Here is a 13983-nt window from a genome sequence, read left to right on the forward strand (position 1 = left end):
CAGCTACTCAGGAGGCTGAGGCAGGAGAATCGCTTGAGCCCGGGAGGCAGAGGTTACAGTAAGCTGAGATCTTGCCACTGCACTCCATCCTGGGTGACAGAGTGTGACTCTGTCTCAAGAAAAAAAAAAACCACACACTTCAAACAAAAGATTTTAAAAACATTATTATATGGTATACTACCTTAAAAAGGAGTTGGCAGAGACACATGGAAGTCCAGGCACAGTGTCACTGTCTCTTTTCAAGGTAATCTTTGGGGCCACCATCACTATTTGTAAATAGTTGAACACAGTAGTCCCCCTTATCTGCAGTTTCACCTTCCAGGGTTTCAATTACCTGTGGTCAACCATGGTCTGAAAACATTAAATGAAAAATTTCAGAAATAAACAACTCATTAGTTGTTAATTGCACATTGTTCTGAGTAGAAATCTCAGATGAAATCTCATGTTGTCTTGCTTTGTCCTGCCCTGGACAGGAATCATCCTTCTATCCAGCAGATCCATACTGTAGACGCAACCCACCCATTAGTCATTGACATTGTCTGTTCCTGACTCCCAACTTTCATCATCATTGTGGCTCAATGATCCAGAATCACCCGAAGCAGATGATCCTCCTTCTGACAACAGGTCAGAAGGTCAATAGTGGCCTAATGCTAAGTCACAGTGCCTACGTCATTCACATCACTTCATCTCAGCACGTAAGCATTTTACCATCTCACATCTCACATCATCACAAGAAGGGTGAGTACATTGCCGTAAGATAGTTTGAGAAAAAGACCATGTTGACATAACTTTTATTACAACATATTGTTACAATTGTTCTATTTCATTATGTTATTGTTGTGAATCTCTTACTATGCCTAATTTACAAATTAACTCTCATATGTATGTATGTATAGGAAATGTCCACTGTGGGTCTCAGAAGGTATTTCCCTCAGATAAGGGGGGACTACTGTACGCTTATAGGGGCTCCGTAGTCATTGCCATTGAAGAAAATCTCAAGGTGTCCCTTTGAACCAATTTAGACTGAAATGACACAAAACATAAAATAAGGAAGAAGCAATTCATCAAGAACAAAGGTATACCCGATAACTCAGAGACTGAGAAAGAAAAGTTAAACTCACTGTGTGAATGTATTTTATTAGCAGTCTTTTAGGGGAAAATCAATTTGGTTAAAAACAGAAGGAATTTGGTATCTTCAGGCCCTGTACATTTTTGCATGGTCTTTGTAATCAGCTTTCTGGCCAGTTTGCTGTCTACTTTCAACCATCCACCATGTCCCCTTCTATGCACTGATTTTGAAATTTCACTAATGTTTACCAGCTCATGACAATTGTGTTCAATATTTTGCATAGAAGACTTTAACATCATTTTCATTTTCTGAACTATTAGCCTTTTATCAACCCCCCAAATTATTTAATTTGTGTTAAGAAAACACACACATTTTATTCTAAATACTCTTATACAGATGTACCACGTAATAGTTCCTTGGCATTCTCAGTTTTCTAATTATTAAAAGTTTATACCCAACATTAAATGCATGTTCTGTTGCCCCAAATTGTAGTACCACAAGTCACCTGGGAACAGAAATACAGGTCAGTGCAGAGGCTACACACACAAAAAAATTTTCTTTTTTAACGTTCTCCAAACCTTTGGACAGCAGAGGGATCATTACATTATTGTTGAAGCATTTGTAGGCGATAACTAAATAAATGAAGGAAGGAAGGAAATTTTAAAAGGCTTGCTGGGATTACTGTGCCTGCTTTTGCCACTAGGAGGTGCTCTGAGGGCAATAGGAAAAGGAAGTGCTAATTGAGTTGCTTAGTCTCCACCAGGCTTGCAGAAAACGGACAAATGGACAGATAAAGCCAAAAAGACAGCGCAAAAGTCACAAGACTGCTTAGGCAGCATGAGCCAATGGATGGCATTAAAAGTGGAGAAACTGCCAATCAGCCAATATTTGCAAAATTAGTTGCCACAGACTGATTTTGTTTTCCTCCTAAAATTCATAGATTAAAATCCTGGCACCCATGAAGATAGTATTAGGAGGTGGCGCCTTTGGGAGGTGAGGCCTTTTGGGAGCCCTTGCCCTTATGGATGGAATTAGTGACCTCATAAAAAAGACCAGAGAGAGACAATGGGGAGGAGAGTTCCTTTGTCTCTTCTGCCATGTGAGGACATGGTGAGAAAGCCATCTGTGAACCAGGAAGCATGACCTCACCAGACACTGAATTTGCTGGTGCCTTGATCTTGGCCTTCCCAGACCTCCAGATCTGTAAGAAGTAAATTTTTATTGTTGTAAGCCACCCAGTGTATGGTAGCCTAAGGCACTAGTCATTTGAATATTCTGCTTAACAGCTATAATCACATTTGGATTACCAGTTTAAAAAAAAAGAGAAAGCAGGAACATTTAATTTGCATTGAATAACATTTGGTCTTTGTTTAGCTATTTAGTAGAATACTGTGCTCTCGCAATGCATTTGTGTGATTTGTTCCTTCATTTAACAAACACTTATTGAGTCCCTACTATGTCCCAGGTACTGGGGATAGAAAAGTGAACAAAATAGACAAAACACCTGCCCTTATGGAGTTTACATTCTAGTATTATTATGATAAATATTAGTTATGCAGATTTTTACAGGCGGTTTTTAATTTCTTATAGTTTATGGATCACTTGAGAATATGTTGAAAACTGTGGGTCTTACTCCTTTTGGAAAATAAATAAATAATAAATAGAGAAATTTATGAGCATATGTATATACAATTTGTTGTTTCTCAATATTAGCTGTAACTATTTTTGCCATGCGTTCTGATATTTCAGTTTTTGCCCTGTTTTGGAAGCCCTGAACCTATAATTTGTAAATTTATTGGAACAAGATGCAGGCAGATAAATTTAGGCAACATCCCCTAATTCCAGGTTATTTCAAAGAACCACTGAGCTGTCTTCTGGAATGCTAATGCTCATGTAAGTTATATGATGAGAACCGGGGTCAGAGTTTTCCCCACTCTCTTTCTCTCTCTGGCCTCTTTTTCGAGATCACTAATTCCATCCATGAGGGCAGGACCTCCCAAAAGGCCCCACTCCCAAAGGCACCACCTCCCAATAATATCATCTTGGGTGTCAGGATTTTAACATATGAATTTTTAGAGTGGACACAAAATTCAGCCTATTGCAACTAATTTTGCGAATATTTGGACGATTGGCAGTTTTTTTCTTTGAGTCTTGTCATTGAATCGTTGGTTATGTTCCATTGATTGTTCATGCCTTAGCATACTAAATTGGGTTAAATTCTATTCTAATACACACAGTCATGCTTTTTAACAGAAAGCAATTATGAATCGTACCAACAAAACACTGGTTTCAGCCAAAAATGCACCATTAAGTTATTGCGCTTTTAAAAGAGCTGTGTTTCGAAGGCATATCTTTGGGTTACTATTATGTCATTTGTAGCATAAGAAATTAAGACAAGCAGCATTCAGATGAAACTATAAGAAATACACTTGGTTGCTGAGTTGTTCTGTCATAAAATTATGAACTCAGATTTCCACAACCCAGGGAGAAGAAATTTATTTACCAGTAAATCAAATGTATTCACAACTAAGAAGTCATTTACATATTAAAGTGATATAAAGAAAGCAGTGGCTCAAACTTGTAACCCTAGCACCTTGGGAGGCCAACACAGGCGGATCACTTGAGCTAGCCTGGGCAAAATGGAGAAACCCCATCAAAAAAAAAATTAGCATGGTACGGTGGTGTATGCCTGCACTCTCAGCTACTTTGGAGGCTGAGAAGGGAGTATTACCTGAGCCCAGGAAGTCAAGGCTAATGATCTTTCCACAGACTATGTACTCTATTCTGAGTCATGTTCCTCAGAGAAGAGTACAAGTCTTAAACTCAGAAATAGCAAAGGGAGGTGGGGATGGAGGGGTGGATGAAGATCACGCATTACTAAACTATTGAAGTTTAAAGTATTCTGAAAGTCACCTTTTACTGTGGTGATGGGCATAACTGTAATTTCAAACAAATATTTTGTCATGCTCAACACAAAATGGCCCCCGCAATGGTGAACCACTTTACTCTCCGTTTCTTAGTGGAACCACTAATATAAAAGCTAGCTGCTATTGGCCAGGCACGGTGGTTCACACCTGTAATCCCAGCACTTTGGGGGGCCGAGGCGGGCGGATCATCTGAGGTCGGGAGTTTGAGACCAGCCTGACCAACATGGAGAAACCCTGTCTCTACTAAAAATATAAAATTAGCCGGGCGTGGTGGCGCATGCCTGTAATCCCAGCTACTCAGGAAGGCTGAGGCAGGAGAATCGCTTGAACCCGGGAGGCTGAGGTTGTGGTGAGTCGAGATCACACCATTTCACTCCAGCCTGGGCAACAAAAGCAAAACTCGGTCTCCAAAAAAAAAAAAAAAAAAGCTAGCTGCTATCCAGGTCAAGTTTCAAACATTGTAAATAAGGCCTTAGGAAATGCTGTTTACTGTACGTACATATTTTATTTTTTATTTTATTATTATTATTGTTTTTTTGAGAGGGAGTCTCGCTCTGTCGCCCAGGCTGGAGTGCGGTGGCGCAATCTCGGCTCACTGCAAGCTCCGCCTCCCGGGTTTACGCCATTCTCCTGCCTCAGCCTCCGGAGTAGCTGGGATTACAGGCGCCTGCCATCACACCCAGCTAANATTTTATGTTTCATATTTGTATACATTTTGTAATTTAATTTTCATCCTTCATTGTGACAAACTTGTCCTGCTATACCAAGGATTTAACGAAATGCTAGTTAATGATTTATTTAAGGATAAGAAAATAATGATGTAACAGGGACTGGAATTAGTAATTTGAGCTTCTGATGCTTTGGTTTTTTGTTTTGTTTTGTTTTTGTTTTTTGTTTCTGAGATGGTGTGTCACTCTGTCGCCTGGGCTGGAATGCAGTGGCATGATTGCAGTGCACTGCAACCTTCGCCTCCCGGGTTCAAGCGATTCCTGGGCCTCAGCCTCCCAAGTAGCTGGTATTATAGGCATGCCACCATGCCAGGCTAATAGGCTAATTTTTTTTTTGTATTTTTTGGTAGAGATAGTAGAGACGGGGTTTCACTGTGTTAGCCAGGATGCTCTCGATCTCCTGACCTCACGATTCGCCCGCCTCGGCCTCCCAGAGTGTGGGATTACAGGCGTGAGCCACCGCGCCCGGCCGCTGTAAGTACATCTTTGATACCAAATATTGTCTGATATGTGTTGATCATAATAATAAAGAAAAAATCAGAAGAAAGAAAAGAAGAAACTGTGGTAGGGAGGTACATTGGAAAGGAGGGAATATGCTTTTTTTCCTATGTATAACTGTAAATTATTGCTTTTCGCCTCCTGAGTAAAGAAAGTGAATGGCCTGACTTAGCCCGTAAAAATCTCCTAAGCTGGCAGTTCCACTAGTTTTATGAAAATCTGTCACTTTATGATCGCCATAAGCAAACCAAGCCCTTTCATATCATTTTTTAGAAACTTCCTGCCAGTCGGTCTATTACATTCCTCATGAGACTTCTTGACCCTTGCTTTTGCAGACCAGTTTCTTTGCCTTGGGTGGATGGTGTAACTCAGGATAGGTCTTGGATGAATGATGTGACTCAGGATATCCCTAACGGATGGAACACCAAACTCTTTGTTTAATCAAATTATGATGAGTTAATGACTACAAAAATGTATTCTGATGCAAGCCTTCCTGGATACATGAAATTTTTAAACACATGATAGCGTCATACTCCAAGAAGAACAACAGCAGAGCTTTAAAATATTAGATTTCCTTCCTTGTCATCATCCTAGCTGAAAACTCCCCTAATTCTCCATGAGGTTTTAAAGGAAGTAAGCAAGTATAAATCACCTGCCTGACTAAATTTAACCTTTACACATTTAGTGGAATACAGATGATGGTCTTTTCTGATTTATAGTGCACATTTCTCCTGAAGGGGCCAGTGAATAATGAACCAAGGGAGGAGAGGCAGAAAGCCTGTGCAAAGCCCTGCTGGGTGACCTTGATTAAGCCTTCTCCTTTTGCTTTCGGGTTTTCTATCTCTAAAGAAAGAATACTAAACTCCCAGGACCTTTCTGAGAAAGATACAAGAGGTGATGGGGGCAGATGCATAGAATGTCTGCTGAGGCCATTAGAGGCAAGAAGTTGAAGATCAAAAGAGGTTTTCTGCTCGTAAGCTAGAGTCAGGCAGAACTACTGGGAATCAAAAATATTAGTTCTTTCCCAATATCTAATGTGATAACAAGTGAAAAATGGTTAGGGGAAAAAAAAAAAAAGGAAAGAACCTTATAGTCAAGATAAATGTAAATATCAATTACAGCTTACTGTTAATGTGAAATGTAAGTTATAAACTCGGCAAGTATAGCATTATTTCTCAAAATAGTTGTCTTTCTTGAATAAAAGTAGAAAAAAAAAGTTAACAGTTGTATTGATGGAAAACAGAGTTTCTCAAACTTAACACTACTGATATTTGAGGCCAGATGATTCTTTTTTGGGGTACTGTCCTGTGCATTGTAGGATGTTTCACAGTACCTCTGGCCTCTACCTGTCAGATGCTAATAACACCCTCTGCTCAGTTGTCACTATTAAAAATGTCTCCGTCAAATACCCCTGGGAGGCAAAATTGCTGCTGGTTGAAACCACTTGGTTGGGGTAGGGGGGACAGAGTGACTAATAGCCACTTATGATATTTTAGAAGCACCTTTAGTTTTTGCATAAAATTCCCATGCCCAAATATCTGAGGCTTTGACTTAGTTCTCTGAGTACATCCAAAGTTTCTCAGTTGAGGGGCTTTCGCTGTCAGAAAGTCTTTCAAAGATCGGGAGGGAGCTACCTTAATTACACTAGACTTGAGTATTGAAGAGGCTGTTCCCTGGGGGCAGTGATTATGTACTTCCTATTTATGCTGCATACCAGCTCCTAGCATGGTGCAGGCACACAATATGCTCTCAGTGAATGAATAAATGAGAAAGTAAAACAAGAAACAGACTGACCTAGGGAAATATATTTTTTCCTTTGGTTACCTCTAGGTATATACCTTGTCTACCTTTACCTACAGAAGGTTACTGCAAAGAGCATCTTAATGATCAAAAAGAGTTAATGTGGCTGACTCTAAAAGAAAACCCCACCAAGCATTTGAAAAGATACTGAAAGGTCCAGGAATCTAATGTGATACTCTGGGGTTTTCATCCAGTATTCTGCAGTTAATAATGCTATGAGGTTGAGCATGAAATCAACCATGGCCCTAGTCTGGAAATGCAATGCCCACCAGTTGGTGCATAAATACACCAAGGTACAAGAGTCTCTAGTATGACCTGTATTATCTTGTTTTTTCTCTCTGTGGTTTGGGGACAAAGAGCTTAAAGTGGGTCAGCAGTCAGTATTATAAAGATGCAAGCTTCTCAGGGAAAGCTGTCAGCTCAGACTGCACTCAAGATTCAGGGCTTCCTGAGGTCTACAAACGCAAATGCCTTTTCCAGAGCAGTAATTTAATATGCCATATTCTATTGTGGTTGGCGAAGTTTGCCCAAATTATCCCTTCTATGAAGCTGAAACTTGACCTCATAGATTTGTTTTTGGAAAATTCTTTTTGTAGTCTGAAATCAGTTGGCTTCCACTTTGAAAATAATCAGCTTTATGCTATATAAATAAACAAACTTCTGACAAAGTTACCCCCCAGTCTCAGTGGGCTTTGACTTTTCCAAAAGAACAAAGTTGGGGCCGGTGGGAGGCTGAGGATGGGCTGTTCCTAATGTTTTGATTTTGTAGGAGGTGTTTTGATTGCTATAGAAGTAAGCAGAGTATCCCCACTGATCTCAATTGCCATGGTCCCTTCATTAAAGGGTCCTGCCAGCATCACATCACTTCTGTGAAGAGAAGGGCTTGGCTCACAAAGCCATTCACAGCAGGGCTGTTTGACTCCCACTGGCAAACATCCCACAGGGAACTTCTGCTTCCTGGAAATCACTCTCGTTCTAATTCAGGGGAGAGAGTGCTCTCAACTGTTTTTAAATGCCACCCTGTGCTCAGCAGGCTAAGGAAAGAAGAGGAGTTAATCGTTCCTTTCAGGACCAAAATTGAGCATCAAGGCAGAAATGGCAAAAAAGGAAGCAAGCTTTGAGATCACTGGGAATGTAAAGAAAACTAACTTCAATACCTAATAGCATTGCTTCCCACCAGTGTGCAGAAGCCCAGTGTTTCATGACCCAGCTGTTTCTCCAGTTCTCTCTGTGCCTTGTGCTCCCAAGCTCCTGACCTCACCAAACAGGAAATGTTCAAAGATGAGAAAGACCGGAAGATCAGTCCCTGATCTTCAAAGAGTTACAACTCAGATGGGAGGAGGGGGCAGAATAAGAAATATGCACAAATAACAACAAAACAAGGCAGCGTAAGATGGTGTGGATGCCAGTACGGCTCTGTGGTCCCATGAAATAAGGAAACATATTCATTCGGTGCGGGGTAAAGAATGATTTCACGACATATGAAATGGATCTTGAAGAATGGATTGAATTTGCACAGGAAGAAATGAATGCCTGTGCAGGGCAGGGAGGACTACATTTCTTGGAATACAGAAAATTAGCAAAGTATAAATAAGGGGAAGTGCCCAAGAAAGGGAAAGAGAACAGGAAGAAACCCACTCTGCGCTTTGAGGTTGTAAAATTCCGAATCCATTCAGGAGGTAGAAATCACACAGAGAAGTTAATATTGTTATGTGCGTCTGTGTCAGAGACCACCTGAGCAGGCTTAGTGTGAGCAACAAGGCGGTGTATTCACTTGGGTGCAAGTGGGCTGAGTCTGAGAAGGGAGTCAGCAAAGGGTGGTGGGATTATCATTGGTTCTTATAGGTTTGGGATAGGCAGTGGAGTCAGGAGCAACTTTTGGCTTTCAAGCGTGGGGAGGATGTTACAAAGTACATTCACAAGGGCGGGGGAGGATGTATTGTCACAAGGGCAGGGAGAAATGTTACAAAGTACATTCACAAGGAATGGGAATATCAAAAAGTACATTATCACAAGGGTGGGGGAATGTCTTGGCTTCACCATGGTGCAGCCAGCTCAGAGGACCTTACATTCCTGTCTTTTTATGTTAATAATGAAGAAATAAAATGAGACAGGGTAGTGAAAAGTTGGGGTAAAAATTTTGGGAGCGATATGGAAGGGTGATGGGCGATGTTTCTCAGGGTTGCTTGAAGCAGGATTAGGGGTGGCACGGGAACCTAAAGTGGGAAGAGATTAGACTGATTTTGGGGTAAGGGGTGATATTGTGGGGTTGTTAAAAGCAGCATTTGTCGTATGCAGTGATTAATGATAGCCTGGATGTAGTTTCATAGGAATTGAGAGATTAATCGGAAGACACAAGGCCCAAATAAGAGAAGGGGGAAGATAGGTATTAGAGGACTAACAATTGGAAGATGCCAGGATACCCAGTTAAGAGAGTGGCCAGGTGGGTCTAGCATAATTAGCGAGTTTTTGAGCTCTGTCTTTGAGTTTTTTGATGTTATCATATACCAGGCCAGATTGATTTCAGTAAAAACAGCACTCTTCATTAAGAAATATACAGAGTCCAAGTGATCTCATTGTTCAGTTCCCACCTATGAGTGAGAACATGCGGTGTTTGGTTTTCTGTTCTTGTGATAGTTTGCTAAGAATGATGGTTTCCAGCTGCATCCATGTCCCTACAAAGGACACAAACTCATCCTTTTTTATGGCTACATAGTATTGCATGGTGTATCATGGGGAGGGGGGAGGAGGGAGGGATTGTATTGGGAGTTATACCTGATGTAAATGACGAGTTGATGGGTGCAGCACACCAACATGGCACAAGTATACATATGTAACAAACCTGCACGTTATGCACATGTACCCTAGAACTTAAAGTATAATAATACAAAAAAAAAAAAAGAAAGAAATGTACAGAGCCCTCCTTTTTCAGCAGTGAGTAAATCAAGGCCTAGGCAGTAGGCCTTGATTTACCTAGGAGGACAACTGCAGCTAAAGAGTCAGTCTGGGCTTGGAGGACAGATAAAGTTTGTGATATATCTGTAATGCTAGTGTGTCCGGAATTGGTTCCTTCCAGTGGGTTCCTGGTCTCGCTGACTTCAAGAATGAAGCTGCGGACCCTTGTGGTGAGTGTTAACAGTTCTTAAAGATGATGTGTCCGGAGTTTGTTCCTTCAGATGTTCAGATGTGTCCGGAGTTTCTTCCTTCCGGTGAGTTCATGGTCTCGCTGACCTCAGGAGTGAAGCTGCAGACCTTCTCAGTGAGTGTTACAGCTCATAAAGGTAGTGCAGACCCAAAGAGTGAGCAGCAGCAAGATTTACTGTGAGGAGCAAAAGAACAAAGCTTCCACAGTGTGGAAGGCGACTGGAGAGGGTTGCAGCTGCTGGCTCCGGTGGCCAGCTTTTATTCGCTTATTTGGCCCCACCCATGTCCTGCTGATTGGTCCATTTTACAGAGCGCTGATTGGTCTGTTTTTATAGAGTGCTGATTGGAATGTTTATAAACCTCTAGCTAGTCATAAAAGTTCTCCAAGTCCCCACCCAACCCAGAAACCCAGCTGGCTTCACCTCTCACTAGCAGAGAAGTCATTAGAGAGGCTGGGGACTGTTGTAACAGAGGTTGAGATGCCTGCTATTCCAGTTCCAAGTGCAATAGTGGAGGCAGAAAGTCCTAGACCCACAAGTAAAGGGATTAGTGGGATGACTGTTTTTTGACATGTTGGGTCATGAGGGGGACAGGCAGTTAGTTGTTCGTTCCATCTGCAAGCTGGATTTTGGGGGTAAGGAAGACTAGAGTACATGTGCCCATTTAGTTGTCAGGTAGGCACATGTAGGTGGAAGAGCCACATAAAAAGAAGAGACCTGTTATTGCTCAATCTCGGGTGGCTGAACGCTGCTTGCCCCTCTAAGAAGTTGAGGGATGTCAACCACTCCAGGTCGTGTAATTATAAGGGCATCAAAGAATAGCTACTTACATATAAACTTGAGAACTAGATAAGTGAAAAAGCAGTGCTGTGGTGAACCATAGGGAGCTGAGGCAAAGAAAAATACATAATTTTGTGTGTGTGTATATATATATATATTTTGAGACAGACTCTCGCTCTGTTGCCAAGGCTGGAGTGCAGTGGCACAATCTTGGCTCACTGCAACCTCTGCCTTCGGGGTTCAAGCGATTCTCCTGCCTCAGCGTCCCAAGTAGCTGGGACTACAGGTGCGTGCCACCATGCCTGGCTAATTTTTGTAAATATAGTAATTTTTGTAAATATATGTTAGCCAGGATGGTCTCGATCTCCTGCTCGTGATCCGCCGGCCTCGGCTTCCCAAACATTAAAGTAATTGAAAAATACTGGCCGGGCACAGTGGCTGACACCTGTAATCCCAGCACTTTGAGGGGCTGAGGCAGGCAGATCGCTTGAGGTCGGGAGTTCGAGACCAGCCTGGCCAATGTGGTAAAACACTGTCTCCATTAAAAATACAAAAATGAGCTGGGCGTGGTGGCGTGCACCGGTAGTCTCAGCTACTCAAGAGGCTACTCAAGAGGCTGAGGTGGAAGAATTGCTTGAACCCAGGAGGCAGAGGTTACAGTAAGCTGAGATCATGCCACTGCACTCCAACCTGGGCAACAGAGGGAGGCTCCATCTCAAAAAAAAAAGAAAAAGAAAAAAGAAAAATATTGAAAGTCTGAAAAGTAGGTGTATTAAAATTGACAATATTACTTTTATTTTCATTTTCTGAGATAATGTCTTGCTCTGTTGCCCAGGCTGGAGTGCAGTGACACAATTTCAGCTCACAGCTACCTCCGCCTCCTGAGCTCAAGCAATTCTCCCACCTCAGCATCCTGAGTCACTGAGACTACAGAAATATGCCACCACACCCAACTAATTCTGGTATTTTTTGTAGAGACAAGGTTTGGCTATGTTGCCCAGGCTGACCTCGACCCCTGGGCTCAAGTGATCTACCTGCCTCAGCCTCCCAAAGTGCTAGGATTACAGGCATAAGCTACTACTCCCAGCCCACAGTGTTATTTTAAGTTTAAATATTTTACTTATGCCAAAAGCTAATTTATCATCACTTTATATCAGCTTAAGCTAAGTAAAAATTATTAAAGATCATCTCTTGGACAGGAGAAATGGTCAAACATGGTAATTCTCTCAATTGAAAACGAAATTAGCAACTAAGTAGATTTTGAATATATTATTGATGAGTTTGTTTTTATTAAAACCAGTGGCCCCAGGCTCCAATGTGGCTCAGCTGGCACTGGTCTCTACTAAAATTTTGATATTTTGTTCATTATGGGATTTTTTTCAGTTAATTTTGATTTTTTAAGATATTGTATTTGAATATACAGTGATTTATCCTGATTCCTTAGTATTAGTGTTCCCTTAAATTTTGTGCCTGAAGCAGATGCTTCATTGACCTTACCCTAATCTCTGTCTTTTGAAAAGATAAAACAAGAACTAACAGCACAGTAAGAACAGGCAGCAGGCGGGAAGCACACAGGACACAAACAGGAGGTGCAAGTCCCTTCTTCCTCCCTCAGCCCTGCTGTGTCCGGCTTCCTCCCCAAGTAGAGGGAGCCTAACAGGGAGCCCGCAGGCAAAGTAGAAATGCAGGTTGCAGAATCCTGGCCCCAGCATCAAAAAGCCGACTTTAGAAGGACAGATTTGGTGCCAAAAGGTAATAGCCTAATAACTGGCACAGAGATGATTTCCCCTGAGCTGAATCCTGAAGGGTACATAGGATAATAATAATCACTTCTTGAGCACTCTTTGCAATGTTGCACAGTTAATCCATGAAAGTGTCTGAATCCAAACCTGTTTTCATCTTACCCAAAGCCCATGCTGTCAACCACTGTTCTATAGTGAAGCAGGGCAAGAGCATTTTACACAAAGAAAAACAAAAGAGAGCAAGACAAGGAATAAAAAAACAATGTGGCACATGATGAAAACAAGCAGCCTAATGTTAATATAACTGACATTGTAGAATATCTGTTGTGTGCCTGACACTTCACTAAATGTTATTCTGTGGTCTGAACGTGTTCCCCAAAGTTCATGTGTTGAAAACGTAATCTCCAATGCAGCAGTGTTGGGAGGCAGAACCTAATGAGAGGTGTTAAGGTCATGAGGCTTCCACCCTCGTGAATGGATTAATGTTGTCTTTGCAGGAGTGGGTTCATTATCAAGGGAGTGGTGTCTTTATAAAAGATGAGTTCAGCACCCTTCACTTTTTCTTATTCTTGCATTCTTCAATTGTTTATAAATTATTCAGTCTGTAGTATTCTATGATAGCAGCACAAAATGGACCAATGCAGGTTTTTATACAAATTATTTTTAAATTCTTCCAACAACTCTGTGAGTAGCTGCTCTTTGTATTCCCCTTTGGCAGATGAGAAGACTAAGCCACGGAATACTATTTAAATCTTCCTGGGGTCACTCAACTCATAGACGAAGAAACCAGAATATAAACAGTTGCTTTGACTCCAGAGCCCTTGCTCTTGGTCACTAGCCATACGTCTCCCACAGATCATAAAATAAACATGAGGCCAAAGAGATATAGATGGACCAGTTCATGGACGCCATCCTGAAATGCATGGACTTTATTCTCTGTAGAAAGGGGGTCTGCTAGCACACTTTAAACAGCATTGGTTTTGTGTTTTGCATGTATCACACTGATCCGAGCCCAGTTTGGAGGACAGATTTTAAATATACAAATAGGAATTAAAGAAGGCAGTTAGAAAGCTAATGCAATGATTCAAATGAGCAAAAATTAGAGTGTTCTGATACTATGCATGGAAAATAGGAGACATATTTAAAAGACTAGAGTTTTTTTTTATTAACACATAATAAATGTAAATATTTTCATTTACATGTGATAATTTGTTATACATGTGATAATTTGATACATTCACATAAGCAATTCAAGGTAATTGAGATATCCATCACTTTAAATATTTATCTTTTTTG

This window comes from Rhinopithecus bieti, unplaced genomic scaffold (genome assembly GCF_001698545.2).
Source record: "Rhinopithecus bieti isolate Rb0 unplaced genomic scaffold, ASM169854v2 scaffold_1295, whole genome shotgun sequence".
Taxonomy (NCBI): Eukaryota; Metazoa; Chordata; class Mammalia; order Primates; family Cercopithecidae; genus Rhinopithecus; species Rhinopithecus bieti.